This window comes from Penaeus vannamei, chromosome 11, assembly GCF_042767895.1.
Source record: "Penaeus vannamei isolate JL-2024 chromosome 11, ASM4276789v1, whole genome shotgun sequence".
NCBI lineage: Eukaryota > Metazoa > Arthropoda > Malacostraca > Decapoda > Penaeidae > Penaeus > Penaeus vannamei.
Window position 1 is genome coordinate 32,267,499 of NC_091559.1, and position 15,340 is coordinate 32,282,838.

A 15,340-nucleotide genomic window follows, 5' to 3' on the forward strand; every position below is an offset into this window, starting at 1 on the left:
AGTTTAGTGTTATGTTAAATGTCTATGCACATAGATTGGTCTGCCAGTGCATAGCCAAAAAGGGGAATCAATTTGTACTTCTTGTGACCTTACCTTTCCTTGAGTTGGCGGGAAAAACACTTTTCTGCTAGTGCTATCAATATTGATACTGTTATTTTTAGTATAGATATTGTAATTACCATACTCTTATCGGCATTACTAACAACAGTACCAAACACTAGAAAATATTACCGAAAATTGAGGAAAATGTTAAACAGGCGAGACAGGTACTTCTCGTAACCGGCTCACGGGTGACCTGGTACTTGTGGACCCATCTATTTGTAAAAACAATTACTAAATTAAACACACAGCGGGTATGGCATGTATGCACATCCCAAACCCGTCAGCATGTGGTTAATAGTTTCTCTCTCTCTTTTTTTCTGTTGTCTATTGAGTTATGAGAAAGTTTAGTATGAGAATGTTATCATATGTCAGTTAAAGATTGGAGTATGAGTATTTCATGTGAAGTCAATGTAAGATTAAAAGTTCATAATGTTCTTTTATAATTTACAAGAATTTAACAACTTTGCTCTGGCAGAATCAGGAGGCAGCAGCTCTGGGGATGAGGAGGGAGCTGCATCATCATCTGAGCAGTCAAGCGCAAAACCCACATCCAGCCAGGAAGGTATGGCAGCCGAGGGCCCGGCGCCTGACCCCCCTAAGAGCTTATAGCAAAAAGGGGACTAGCCTGTTTGTGAAAAAGCACTTGTTTACTGATATAAAGCTGAGCACTTGTCATTATTTGGAGGTCATTTGAGAATGTAATTGAGAAGAGTGAGTTCAGTGGTGAAGAGGGCAGCTACCTGACAGGTGTGTGTTGCTCCCACCAAGCGGGTTTCCCTTGGAGGACGTAGCCAAGTCAACTCCATCGTCCATCACGTCCTCTGACCCCAGTACCTCCGATGATCACCTCCAGCAACCCAACTGCCATGCCAACTCCTGAAACCACTGCCTCTTCCACCACCACCACCACACCCTCTTCAACCACAGAGAATGAGGGGACAGAGTGATGCTGCTGTCTTGTGCTGCCGTTTTACTCTGTTTACCCTGAGCTCTTAGATCTGCTGACTGTGGTGTCCTTCTGTGCTGCTGCTGATGCTGTTTAGACTTGCTTTTCTGTGGTAGCTCCATGCTCTTTACCTCCCCCCTTTTACTTCTCATGCTAGCAGGTAGCCATTACTGAAGCCTGATAAGTATTTTCACAGGACATGGGTCTTTCCTTTCCCCGAAAGATACAAGTGATGGATGCATAAACTAGTTACATGACCTGGCCCATCTCAAGGTTCTGCCTGAATTAAAAAACCTTCCCTGACCTTGCCAACTCCTGCCTGCTCCTGTCTGCCTATCCCAAGTGATAATTAACCCATGCCAGTTACCATACTGATAATTTTTTGTTCATTAATGAAGTGCTTTCTCCATGTTATACAGCCTTCCTTTGTAGCTATTACCCAAAGAGTCATGTACCAGCCCTATGACCTTTTATCCCTGGTGTTTACATTTACAGATTTTTGCAACAGTAACAGGAGAATCATTTCCCCTTTCCCAGTCCTTTTCATGTGTCCAGTGAACTGAGTTGTGTGTTTATCAAGCTCTAATGCTTAGTAGGTGTTTATTCAAGCTCTGATATTTTGTGATTGATGGGCATATGAATGATTTCTCATTGAAGGTTAAGGGTTTTAGGATGAAAGTATATGTATGAGTTTCAATAAACAGTCATTTCAGAGAAGAGATCCAAAAGAGACCAGTTCAGTGTTGATTCTGGTACTCTCTTTCTTTGTGTGTGTTTGGGTTGGTATATGTGTGTGTGTGTCTGTGTGTGCGGACATTTGGGAAGTGTGTTAGAGCTTGTTTTAATATGTTTGAGGTGGTGATAAAATTACAGGATAACTTGAAAGTTTACTGTAGCTCTCTTATTTGCCCTGCAGTTTGATATGTTTGTTACCCAAAGGGAGCCAGATCTTAGGCTATATGCTTCACCCTTTGCTCACATGCAGGTGCTATTAGTATGTTTGTGGCTGGTTATCAACACATGTACCTCGTCTCACCTTGACACAACAGTCAGTAGTCAACCAGATTTCTTGTCAGATCTGCTTTTGTGTTTCCTCCCGCCTCTCCACATCTTTGTCTCTCTCTGCTCACAGGGCTTGAGGGGACGAGGGACAAAGGCACTGGAAGGAACATGCTCAAAGCACTTCCAGTTTTCATTTCTGTACTTGAGGGTTTTACTGAAATGATTTAATTATCTTCTTTTCCTACTTGCTGTACTCTGCAGAGATGATCACACACCTGTCCGACGGTTTGTGCTGCTTCCAGTTCTATATGATGATGTGAAGTAAGAATGATTCTTTGAGTCTTGATCATCCATTAGTTTTGGGGAGAAGATTTTTTGATGTAATGAACTCTGTTGGTTGCATTGCTGTGAGACACATTGTGTATCAAGGGGAAAACCCAAGAGAAGTAGATTATGTTGGAATTATTGGTTAATTGGATGGAGAAAAGGAATGAATGCACTCTACTAAGAAAGTATTAATTGACTTCAGACAATGAAGAGAAGAACAACTTTATAATCTTCCTTTTGGTACTGTTAGATTTTGAAGTTGAAAGATAATACAAATTTTGGTCTAAATTTTTTCCCAGATTCTGTGAATTTTGTTTTGCTCTAATGTACCATGTTTCTCTCATCTTTCACACACCATAAAAGCTTTGTACTCTGAGTAATCCAAGGATACTTGTAAACTATTGCAATACATCATTTTCTGTGACTATAAAGATTGCAAAATCACATTTATTGCAACAAAAAAAAACAACACAATGGGCAGTGACAAACACCATGATGGGGGTGAAGTTAGTAATATCACAGCTGAAATTGATGCTTAATGATGCTTATGCAATCAGTGATAACAGAATATAACTTGCCAGATCAGAAGAAATGGTGCCAATCAGTTGTATTTTTTGGGGAGAAAAATAGGGTTTAAAAGACGTAGATGAAACAGTATTTCATAAGATGGCCCACTAAATCCTACTTCAGTATGCGAATAAGTTCAGAGAATGGTACATACAGAGTTTAGAAAGAAAAAGCTGTCAGAAATCTCTTTGGGGTGCAAGGGAGATAACATGTAGATGATCACTTTGTGTAAGGAACTGTGCTTTTATATCTTTTATTTTTGAATAAACATTGTCACATTTAAGGCATTGGGGATAGGAGTACAGACCTCGCTGATGCTGTAATAGCAAGGGTTTTTTGTGAAAATGTTTTTGGTAAACAGTCACCCATTTTTGAAAAAAAGAAAAGATTAGAAAATAATATTGATAAATGTTGTACAGTTTCCCTCTCACTAGAAACACAGGGCCAAGAGTAACTTGTAATGCTGATACGCATTTCTTTTATTTTACTATGTTGAGTAGGTGTTTGTAAAGTGTGGATTAAGTGTCATAGCACTCGTCAGTAGCACAAATGTGGCATTAGCTCTAGGTCATGGCAGATATGATAACATCAGCAGCTTGGGGGACGACCTGAAGTGGCTGGTGGACAACGAATGAAGATTGCAGGAGCTTTGCTAGTATGATGGAGAGAGTGGTTGATAGCTGTTGCTTCCTCTTGTATTGTTACTTCAATAGCTAACTGGTGAAAATGTTAAATAATTGTCAGGATGTACTCATACTATAATTTTGTTACTTTTCTACCTTCTACCATTTTACTATGGTCATTTTGAAAATGATCACCACCACAAAGCTAAAACATCTGAGTTGGAGTGAAGGTCTCTAATGGCACTTGGTTCATTCATTGTCCATGATAAGATCATGGAATCAGGAAATAAGGAATAAGTAATGTATAAAGAGAAGTACAAGCCTAGTGGAATTTGCTGTGTTTTGGATATACATTTTTTAAAGTAATACAAAAATAGGTGTAAAATAACTGGTGCATACAAGGGCAAATGAAATGAGAATCAAGCCCATACTAACATTACTTAACATATCTTTATTGTTCCTTTTAACAGAAAGCTAATACAAGTCATATTTTCTGTTAATGTTTTGAAGAGTGTTTGGTGTTATTGCTCAGATGGCTTTGACAAGTATTAGTTCTCAGGTGAAAGAGTTTGTATCACCTTGGCAAAGATACTCCCTCTATCATCTCACATGTGGATGCAGATCCAATTTTTCATCTTTGGTTTTGCAAATTGAATCTTGGATTTTGCATGTTATGTGTGTGGACTTTCTGGTTTAGAGCCAATACTAATGCTGTACAACTTTCATAGATGAATTTGATATATATAAATCTGAAGATAACTTTGTAATTGTAGCACTTCATTGTTGTTTCCAAATTTATAGAAAAAAGAAATATAGAAAAAAAAAAATTAAGTTACATTTAGATGAAATGTTAACCCTTCTTTGTGTGTTATAGGAATTATATGGTAATTATCTTTCCAAAATAGAGGAAATGAGCTTAATCTCGCAATATGGACTTATGAGAGTCTATTTGTTCTACCAGTATTATAAATGGGTTTCTTATATTCAGAATTGCTACAATCTGCAGTACCTAAACATCATGATGCTTAAAATTTTGAAAATAGAAGAGTATATTTTCTGATCTTTTTGGACCTTATACTTTGATACTTTGAATATTTCCCCCAGGGTTTTATTAGACATCTCAGAGTTTGACCTAAAAGGGGGTTTTGTGCTAAAAGCATTCTGTGCAATAGACAGAAGTGCAGCCATTGTTATCTAATAAGAAATCCATGGTCACTGGTGCATACTTCAACTTGCAATATTTACCATTTGGTAGAGCTAACATGATGTACAAATGATCTTGTTTTCTAGTACTTTGTATCTACAAAAATGGCTACACTTTTTTACAAAAAGATATGTTGAAATATTGATAATATATTTAATTTTGCTTTAAAGATTTAGATGTGTAGGAATGTGTTCGTTCTCTAACCTTTATTCTCCAGAAATGTTCAAGACGGTCTTTGCCAGGTACAGGGAAAAAGACTCATAAGACGGAAGTGAATGATTTTAGAAATACAGCAGTTACCTGGCACTGAGCTTGTCACCTAAAGAATAGGTCATAGTACAGTATAGCTGTTTGTGTAAAGCTTGTAAGAGAGTGTACAGGGTGGAGGAATGTTCACTATTTCCCCAAAATGTCAGCTTTGAAGTTTGTATAATATTTCTTGTCACTTTGAAGAAAATAAATATATATAAAAGTTCAGTTTAGGAATTTCTCTTCATTTATACTGAAAGGTAGATCATGTTTGTTTTATTCCCAGTTCATTCCTCACCTGCTGATGTTATCTGGAATGTTAAAGAGTGCCTTAATTGTGATTTAGTGTGCATAGAGGTGAGTGTCTGTAATACAGTGTAGTAATGCAAGAAAAGAGGCACATACACGGGTTGGGGCTTGCATTTAGCACAAAGGAAAGGTTTTTAATTGTTTTCTTTTGAGGTTCTTACTTGGATTAAGAGAACAATCTAGATAGTACTGTAGCAATCAAATGGATTTTTTGAATATTTAAATGCTAAGCCTGGGAATTTCTCCAAACCCATGTCAATTAGTCATTTCTTGAAATAGCTTTCTTTTGAAGTTACAAAACAGTTCAGGATTTACATAGAGATATATAAAACTTGTAGATTATTTTGTTATAGTTGTATTACTTTCTTAGAACATTTATATTTGTAGTTTTATATATTTTTTGCACCTGTTTAGTTTATTGTTTAAAGGAGTGGTTTAAGGATTATACATGAAAGTATGCTATTAAAATATCTTAAATCTCTATGTAGGTTACAAAGACCATAGTTGGTCTAAGCTGAACACTGCTTCTCTCAGTAAACTGGTGATATTTGTCTCGGTATTTTCTTTAATCCTTATGACTAAAGCAGTGATTTATTTTTTAAGACATGAACAAGTGTCTTAAGTACTGGTAATGGAAGATTCACTCACACATAGTAAACATGTGAATAATATGAAATAACACATCCTATTGACACTAGTGTAAGAATTAAACAAAACTACTGGGAACAGTGTATACACCCCCCCCCCCCATATACTGATTTCAGGGAGAATTCCCATTTAGAAATCAAATATTTCTTGTATTATTCTTTTTGAAAAGATGGACTTGCAAGTAAAGATTAACATCTAGATGAAAAAATGTATAAGAGGTGGATGCAGAAAAAATCTCCACTCCCAAATAAGTCAGAAAAAAAATGCCTTCATATTTAAAAACAACAGCCATGGGAATGTGTCCATGTGTTCATAGAAACCACAGAGAGAGAGAGAGAAAAAAAGGTAAGATACATGAAAGGATGCTTAATGGTTAAAACATCTGTGAGACCAGAGCTATTTAAACTGGGGTGTTCAGTGATGGGTTTCAGGAGGTCCATGATGATCAGATAAAAAGTAATATATAAAGTGTTTTCCTTAGACTTTAATAATGCTTTGTGTATCACATGTAAATATGAGGCAATCAGATCTCAATAAATACATTATATGCATTATAATTCATTAATAAAAAAAATCTGCTGTATCAACATATAAGGTCATTAGCGGCATATTAAAAATATAGAGATAGGATGAGGCTTAGAGGTGAAGCCCCAGGGTAAGAAAGTTTTTTTTTTTTTTTGTTCCTATGGCGATGTTTGGGGATTCCGTGAATGATTAATGACTAAAACAAATAAGTGTGCTATATATCATAGGTCATACAGCACATGGTAAAGTAATGTGGCAAAAAGTGTAAGAATTAATTAAGGATTAGCAAAAATATGTTAGATGTCAAAGGTTGTAGAGCGCTATAGGTTAGTATGTTAGTGAAAAGGGTAAAGAGGGATTAGCAAACGGAGTACAAAGGCCGTTTGGGACTGACACAAAGCCAGCCTTTCATTCTTCCCGCAAGGCTCTCACACTTTAGGGTGTGGACAGAAGGGGATGAAAAAAGGAAAAGGAAATGCGGAGGAGAAAAGACTAAAATTAGTTGAGGCGAGCTCTGATGTCTAAGATAGGGGTTATACCCTTACAGTCTCCTAAGAGCAAGGGGTTGGTACACTACATATTTACATACAACATTGTGTTAAGGTGAATATTTCTGGGGAATGGGGTCCATAGCTTACATTAGATTCTTAAAGAAGTCTAGAACCACTGTGCTAGACATTAAAAGTCATAGGACAATGGAATAGCATTACAAGATAGTATAGAAGTAAAAAGTATAGAGGGGGAGCAATTAGGGAAAGGGACTAGTATAAAAGGGGGAAGGGGTTAGGGGCAGATAGATTAAATGGAGGGTATCTATGTGTCTGAAGACGGAGAACAAGTTGTCAAAAGAAAAAGTCTGTCAGCGTAGGGGATCATGGATGTGTGGTCAAATGAAGAAAAGGATGGATGTCGACAGTCACTTCGAATATTAAAGAAATTGGAGTGAGGATGAGGGAGAGGAGTGTTCCTTGAGTCACGTTTAGGAAGTTTAGGATGTCCAAGTTTTTTTGTTTTTTTTTTGGGGGGGGGGTCTGAAAAACGAAGGATTTCTTATGAGCGGGAGAAGAGGAGACACTCAAGAAGCTATGGAATGAGTAGGTTTAGGAGAGGATGTGGTAGAAGATGAGGTGAAAGTTTAGATCTTGTGCAACAGGTAAAGTGCGAAAGGGAGGCACGTAACAGGGAAGTGGAGTATCTGGATTGGCAAAAGAATTTGACTGGGAGATACAGGGGGTATGGGGAAGAAGTACTGAGGGAGATACCGTGACATGTTAGGAAGAAGAGAGAGGAATGGAACATGTTGGAATAGGTAGCAAGAAAAATAAAACTCATCGGCGTGTTTCTTGTTAAGCCTCACATGGTGTGAGGTCTAATTTGTATCTGAGAAGTGCAACTTCAGACTCTAACTTATAGGAAGGCCAGGTCTTATAAAATACGTTATGGAAGCCACCATAGCTGGCACCCGTATATGATTGTGCATAGCAACTTGAATTGTCATAACCAGACTGAGGAGCAACAGTGTTTGGCTAGGTCCAGATTACTAAGTTTGCAAATAGATTGCAATTATAATGCCCTTTGTACTTTTTGAACTGAAAGGTGAACTTGGAAGAAATTCTAAGTGTGGCGCAAAAGGTTGAAGATGGGCAAGGGAGTTGAAGGGAATGGGTTATGGTGGTTTAGGTAAGGGGGTTAGATAAACTGAACGATATTTATGCGTCTGAGGAAGGAGAACAGGTTGTCAAGGCAGAAGCTGTGGGATTCTGTAAGGATGTCTATGTTGGGAGGTTGGTGAAGGGAGGATATGTGTGGAAAAGCAGTGGTGCGTGGAACTGAAAGAGGGACATTACATAGGGGACATAGGGGGCGGGTCAGAGCGTGACCTTAGATAGGCGTGTGTTAGGCGAGTGTGACCAATATGTAAGCGTGCGAGGGCCGTCTCCCAACATCTGTTCCAGTGAAATGGAGCTGACCAAGGGGAGATAATTGTTGGTTTTACAGTATGTAGTTTATTATTGTGGATGCTTGACCAGAAAGATTGTCATCGGGTATACAAGAAGGCTTTAAAGTAATAATCCGTAACTGGAATATGTGAGAAGCGTGGTTGACAGATGGAACAACCAGTTCTGGATCTTACAGACAAGGGGATTGGTCGAGTGCACAGACTTTATGAGGGTTAATGAGTTACAGGAGTCAGTAAAAATAGTGAAAGATGAAGGCAAAAGGAGTGCATACATTTCTGCAGTAAGGACACTAGATTCAGGAGGTAGGGTTTATTTGAAAGTGCGATTTGGGAAGGTTACTGCGAATCCAGCTCCTAATGTGGATTTGGAACCGTCAGTGTAAACATGAATGCTGGAGGAATGAATGGAGACATGGTCAAGGAAATGAGTGAGAAGGATAGAGGGGGGAATATCTGATTTTGGTGGGTCAGGGAAAACTGAGGAGCAAATACAGGGGTTAGGTATAAGCTATGGAGGAATGGAATGGACAAAAAGTGGGAGAGGTCGGAGGTGAGGAAAGGGGGAATGGGAGAGGAGGGTATCCATGCGTACGGGGAGAGGAGTAGGTAAACGTGGAGAAGAGGTAAAGGTAGGAAACAGGGATTGTGCGATAGTTTGGCAAGGTGAGCAAGAAGGAAGGTTGAGGCAGAAAAGTAGATATGGCATCCATAATCTAGAGTGGTAACATGAAGATGGAGGACGAGTTTTGCGATTTGGGCCCCAGGATATGTGGGAAAGAGCTTTTTCTTTAATGTACAAGGTATGGGCTCGCCAGGACAATTTGGTCAAATATAACGCCTAGGAATTTGCCAGAAGAATGGTATTGGAGTGGAGCGTTATATAAGCAGTGACGGTTGGGGACCTATACGTGAGCAAGAGAAAAGGAGAGAGACTTGGAGGCAGAGAAGCAAAAGCAATGGTTAGTGGCCCAAGAAGATACCGATGTTATTGCGGACTGAAGAAATTGACAGAGATCTGGTATGGATGTGCCAGAGGCATAGATGGTTAAGTCATCAACATATAGTGATGCCCGGGCTCCTGGTCAATGTCATTTACAGCAAGAAGGAATAAAGCGGTACTAAGTACACTTCCTTGTGGGACGCCTTCGAACTGAGGAAAGGATGATGACGTGGAAAAGGTAATTTTGACCTGGAAAGTACGTTTGGAAAGATTGCCATCTGGTATATGTTTCCACGTATACCTATGGAGGACAATTGTTGGAGAATATGGTACTGCCATGTGGTGTCATATGCTTTTTCTAGATCAAAGAATATGGCTAATACGTATTGATGGCCTGCAAATGCAGATGAAATATATGTCTCGAAATGGTCAAGGGGGTCTGTTGTACTTCGGGCACGGCGGAAACCAAACGGAAGGGGAAAGGAGATTATGAGATTCAAGATACCACATTAAGCGGAAGTTAACCATTCGTTCTAGTAGTTTGCACAGGCAGCTAGTTAGAGCTAGGGGGCAGTAATCTTGGGGTAGGGTACCTGATTTATTGGGTTTTAAGAAAGGTAGGATAAGAGCTTCTCGCCAATGAGAAGGAAAATTTCAAAAGAAAAAAAAAAGTTCAAAAGAAAAAGGAGCATTATCGGGCTTATCAGAGGATTGCGTGAAGGTGATATGGGGTGCATTTCTTGATGGCCTTAATGGAAGAAGAGAGTGGGGAAAGGTGAGCCACTACTGACCTGGCTGAAATAGTCGCCCAGTTTATTAGTTACTTGAGTAGGATCAGAGATGAGAGTATCTCGAATATGGAGGACGGGGGCTGGATGGGGGGGGGGGTTGCCTGGTAATTTATGGATACGACGCCAAACAGCTGAAATAGATGTAGATGTAATTGAGGAAACATAATTTTCCCAGCTATTTGTACGGCGAAGATGGACAGAAGATCTTTTAAAGGAAATCAGGGCTGATAGCTGGTAAGGGGTGCCTCGTTTTAAGCAAAGCACTTTGGTGCAATCAGAATTCCACCATGGAACACATTTAGAGGTATAAGGTCTTGAAGTTCGAGGAATGGCTGTATAGGCAGCTCTTAGGATCGTGGTTGTAAAACATTGTAGCATATCTGAAATGGACGGTAAGGGGGATAGAGGGATAGGTATAGTAGAGAGTGAAGTGAAAGTATGCCAGTCAGCTCTATCAAAGCACCAGCGTGGAGGATTAAGAAGTGGTACATACGAAGTAGGAGAAGGGAGTACTGGGAAGTGGTCTAGAACTGACCTGTGGAAATCTAAATGAAGAGAAGGGGAGTATAGAGAAAAGTTAAGGCATGAAAAGGATTGTGTGCGCATGTCAAAGTCTGTGGGGCGAATTAGGTTATTTGTGAAGAGGAAGCATTCTAGAAATCGGCCTCGAGAGTTGGTGGTAGAGTCCCCCCACAGAGTGTGGCGGCAGTTGAAATCACCAACTACGAGGAAAGGTGGTTGGAGTTGGGAAATTTGAGTTTCAAAGGCAGCAAAGTCAATGGGATGGGAGGGGGAGAAGTAGACTGAAATCACTGTGATCCAGCAGCGAAGAAAGATGCGAATAGCTGTGAACGGGACAGTGGTTTGTAAGGGAGGTATGATGTAAGGTGTTTGATGATGAAGTATAGACGAGACACAAAGGGAGTGTGAGGAAGAGATAAAATGGTAATTGGGAATTGGAATAGGAGGATATGTAAGGAAAGTCTATTGGAAGCAGATGATAGATAGATTATAAGAAACAAGGATATGACGTAAGTCTGGTCTGTGAGAATGGAAACCGCGAATATTCCAATGTAGGAGAGCTATATCTTAGTTATTTTATGAGTGAAAGCGTCGGTACATATTGGGGAATCTGGGGGGGGGGGGGGGGAAAGAAGCTAGGGGGTGTAAAGGAGGGGTATCAGGAAGTGGAGGATCTGGGGAAGGGCATTGTTGTGACATGAGTGATTCATGTGCATATCCAGGAGGGAGTGGAAAGGATAGAGGGGATGGAGGGAGGGAGAATGTGCGTATAGTTGGAGTTGAAGGGGGTGGGTTGTGTTGGGAGGGAGTAGATGTGGGGGGAGTATTAGTGGTAGGAGGGTGGATATCGGAAGGATGGATAGTTTGAGTTGAAGGGGACGTGTTGTCTTGGGAGGGATTAGGAGGAAGGGGTGTAGGGGTGTTGTGAGTAAGAGGGGGGTGGATATCAGGAGGATGGGTATTGGGAGGATGGATATCGGAGGTGGACGGAATTGAGGGGGGTTTGGTTGTGTTGAGGGGGAATATTAGTAGGAGGAGTATGAATATCGGCAACCACTTCAAGTGTGGAAGGAGCACGAGTTATGGGATCTTGTGTCTCAAGCATATAGCTTTGAATGTCATCCATTGTTTCTGCAGTGGAGTTGGTTGGAGAGTTTTGTGAGAAGGTAATTGTTTCTGCAATGGAGTTGGTTGGAGAGTTTTGTGGGATAAAAGTTTTCTTATGAGGGGGGGAAGAGGAGACTGGTGTCTCAGGAATAAAGGTAAAGGTAGGTGGAGGTGATTGTGCTGTAGGGGAAGAAGGGTTAGAACGTTTAGTCTGTCTACTGCGGGTAGTGCGGGGAGGGAGAGGGGTTGGTGTTGGGGCTGTGGTTGAGATTAGGGTGTTTGGGTTTAGGGACTGCATCGAGCGTTTCCCACTTGGTGTCCCACAGAAGTACAGGGTCTATCAGATTGTCGAATGCTGTGAAACAACCAGAGATTGTCTCAGCAAAGCCCCGAGCACACACCTTCAGCCTATCCAGATGAAACACCCTAGGGTGAGCAAAGGACTTGGACTGAGGGGTGTGGAGTGTAGAAGTGGAAATGGGGACTTTTTGGGGTGGGGGGGGAGGGGCTGAGCGAACGATGTTACTGGAGCATGGAGTATGAGAGAAACCTTGTCGACATGCTTCCTGTCTGGTTTCACGTAAAGTGAGACCATTTTTGTATCTGAGAGTTGCTACTTCAGATTCAAACTTGTAAGTGGGACAGCCTCTATAAAATACATTATGGGGGCCGCCGCAGTTGGCACATGTTCGTGTTTGTGCTGAGCAGTTTGATCGATTATGACCAGGTTGGGCACATATGGGGCATCGGTCTGTGGAACGGCAATGTTTGGAAGGATGTCCAAAGCGCCAACAGTTTTGACATTGACGGGGAAGGGGTTGGTATGGTCGAACAGGGAGGGATTGTCCACCAATGTAGATATGTAAGGGAAGGTCATATGTACGGAAGGTAATTCTGGCAATATTAGTCGGATTCTTACATTGACCTTTAGGAGGAATGGTGTAGCAATGTACTGATTTCACATCTTGGTCTTTGAGGCATCCTAATAAGTCTTCTCCGCAGTCTGACCAATCTTTGGTATCGACTGGGCAGTTTGCTGGGGAGAGAGAGACAGTTCCAGTACAGTTATTAAGGGTTGGAATGGGGACTGCAGGAATGGGGTTGCCAGAATGATCAGTTAAATTTGATAGTGCTATAGATTCAGTTTCTGATCTGACTGTTACAAGACGGGAGCGATCGCGTCTGGTATAGAAAGGGACTCTGCCTACTTGTTTTTGGAGGCATTGTTGAAAGAGAAGAGTGTTGCCTGAGTAATGAGCTGTAGAAGGGATCACGAAAAATCGGTCCCATTTAGCTGTGCTAAACAGAGTATTTAAGATATCTGTAGGGTTGGTGGTGGTGGATGGTCGGGGACGTGTGGAAGAGGGAGTACTACGGAATGATGGAGAATTAGGCTGCAAGGTAGTAATAAGGGAGGATTGGTTGCTTAATGATGGTTGCGGGGGTAGAGTTGATGAATTTGAGGAAGTTGGGAGGGTAGGAATGTCTTCTGGAGATTGATTCTCTGCTTGGGTGGGTAATGCACTAGTAGGCATTTAGGAGTGGGTAGTGTTTTCAGTGTTCGGAGCCGTGGTCAAAGGAGAGCCTGGGTTGGGGCTATTTGATAAAGGGGCTAGCCTCATTGCCTCTAATAAAGGGATTACATTTTCATTACTGGTCATGGGGAACCTGGATTATATAAAAGGCCTAAACGGTCCAGCTCCTTTCGCTACTGAAGGTAAGGGCTAGATTAGTCGGCAGTACCGTGCCCATAGTTCCCGCAGGCCGTTCAGGACTGGCACTAGGTCAGCCTTTCATCCTTTCAATACGGCTCTCACACCTTAAGAAGTGGATAGTGGAAGGGGTTGGAGATGAGAAGGAAACAAAAAGCTGGAGGGGGGAAAAAACCATGCAAAATTAGTTGAGTCGAAGCCTGAGGCCCTAGACAGGGGAGATCCCTGCATTGGGTCCCAGTCTCCGTCTCCTAGCGCCCCCCCCCCCCCCGACAACAACAGGCAAGGGATTGGGGGGGGTTAAGGGTAAAGAATCTTTAAATTATTGTCCATGGTGAGCCTAAATAAAATGGGGAAAAGAAACGGTTTATCCCTCAGGGTCACCATAGAGGAAAAGGGCTTGGCAATTAACCAAGGAAAACCGTGCCCATGGCTCACGGAGGCCATTCATGACTGACATAAAGCCAGTCTTTCATCCTTTCATCACGGCTCTCACACCTTAGGAATGGGACAGAAGAAGGGGATGAAGAAGATACGGAAGAGAAAAGGAGAAGAAAAGACCAAGCAAAATCAGTTAAGGTGAGGGCTGAACTACAAGGTAAGCCCTACATTGGGCTTCAGTCTGTCTCCTAAGAGACAGAGACAACAAAAATTTGCAAGGTATTGCGAGGGGGTCATAGAACTAATGAGGAAATGAAAGGATATATTTCATGTAATTATGCATAGAGGTGTAAAAAGATTTATGAATAAAGTACTTGTTTTCTTGCGCCTATGCATATTCATGTTAAATACTGTCCTACAATAGGCCTGAACAAAGAACTATTAAAGCCTTATCTACAGTTTATTTGTTTGTTTCCACAAATAAGAATGATGACAAATTACAAATTACAAATACCACCCAACACTGCCCCAAAAAATTTTGAAGCCAGTCAAGGGACACCATTCATTTATTTTTAATTTTTGACAGTCATCTTTATTTCTCTTGGCTTAATTTCCTTTTGTAGTAATATATGCTTACAAAAATCTACTGTTTGTACATTTTTCATTGTAACTCCTTATTCATATGAGAATGAAATAAATGAACTTAAATTCCACAATGTTTACTTTTGCCTTTTCTACATCAGTATTTTTATTCTATTTTATGCTGAAAATGAAAACAAAATATGGAGGACTGGATGACAATATCAAAATGGATTTAATCTGATAGGACATGTCAAGACATGTGAAAGGTTGACGTTTCTTTGTATAAGTAGGGAAATATATGTGTGTGTGTTTTGTGTGTGTGTGTGTGTGCGTGTGTTTGTGTGTGTATGTGTGTGCGTGTGCGTGCGTGCGTGTGCGTGTGCGTGTGTGTGCGTGCGTGCGTGCGTGAGTGTGTGTGTGTTTGTGTGTGTGTGTGCATTTGTGTGTGTGTGTGTGTGTGCGTGTGCGTGTGTGTGTGTGTGTGTGTGTGTGTGTGTGTGTGTGTGTGTGTGTGTGTGTGTGTGTGTGTGTGTGTGTGTGTGTGTGTTTTGCGTTTGTGTGTGTTGAAAAATCATTGTCATTTGATGTTCACAGGAAAAATGTATATTATTCTTCCTTGGGGAAAAAACTAACATACAAAAATGCAAATAAAAGTTATTGTTTCAGCACTAACATAAAGGAAGCCTCTCACTGCTTTCATCACGAAAATTCAGCACATGAAGGCGACATGGAATAGGATCTTGAACTTCCCAGAAGTTTCCTTTCATTCAATTAACACTGAAAAAAGACAATATATATTTTATTGATAAATTTATTTTTCACATCTCATCATCTCTCAATTTT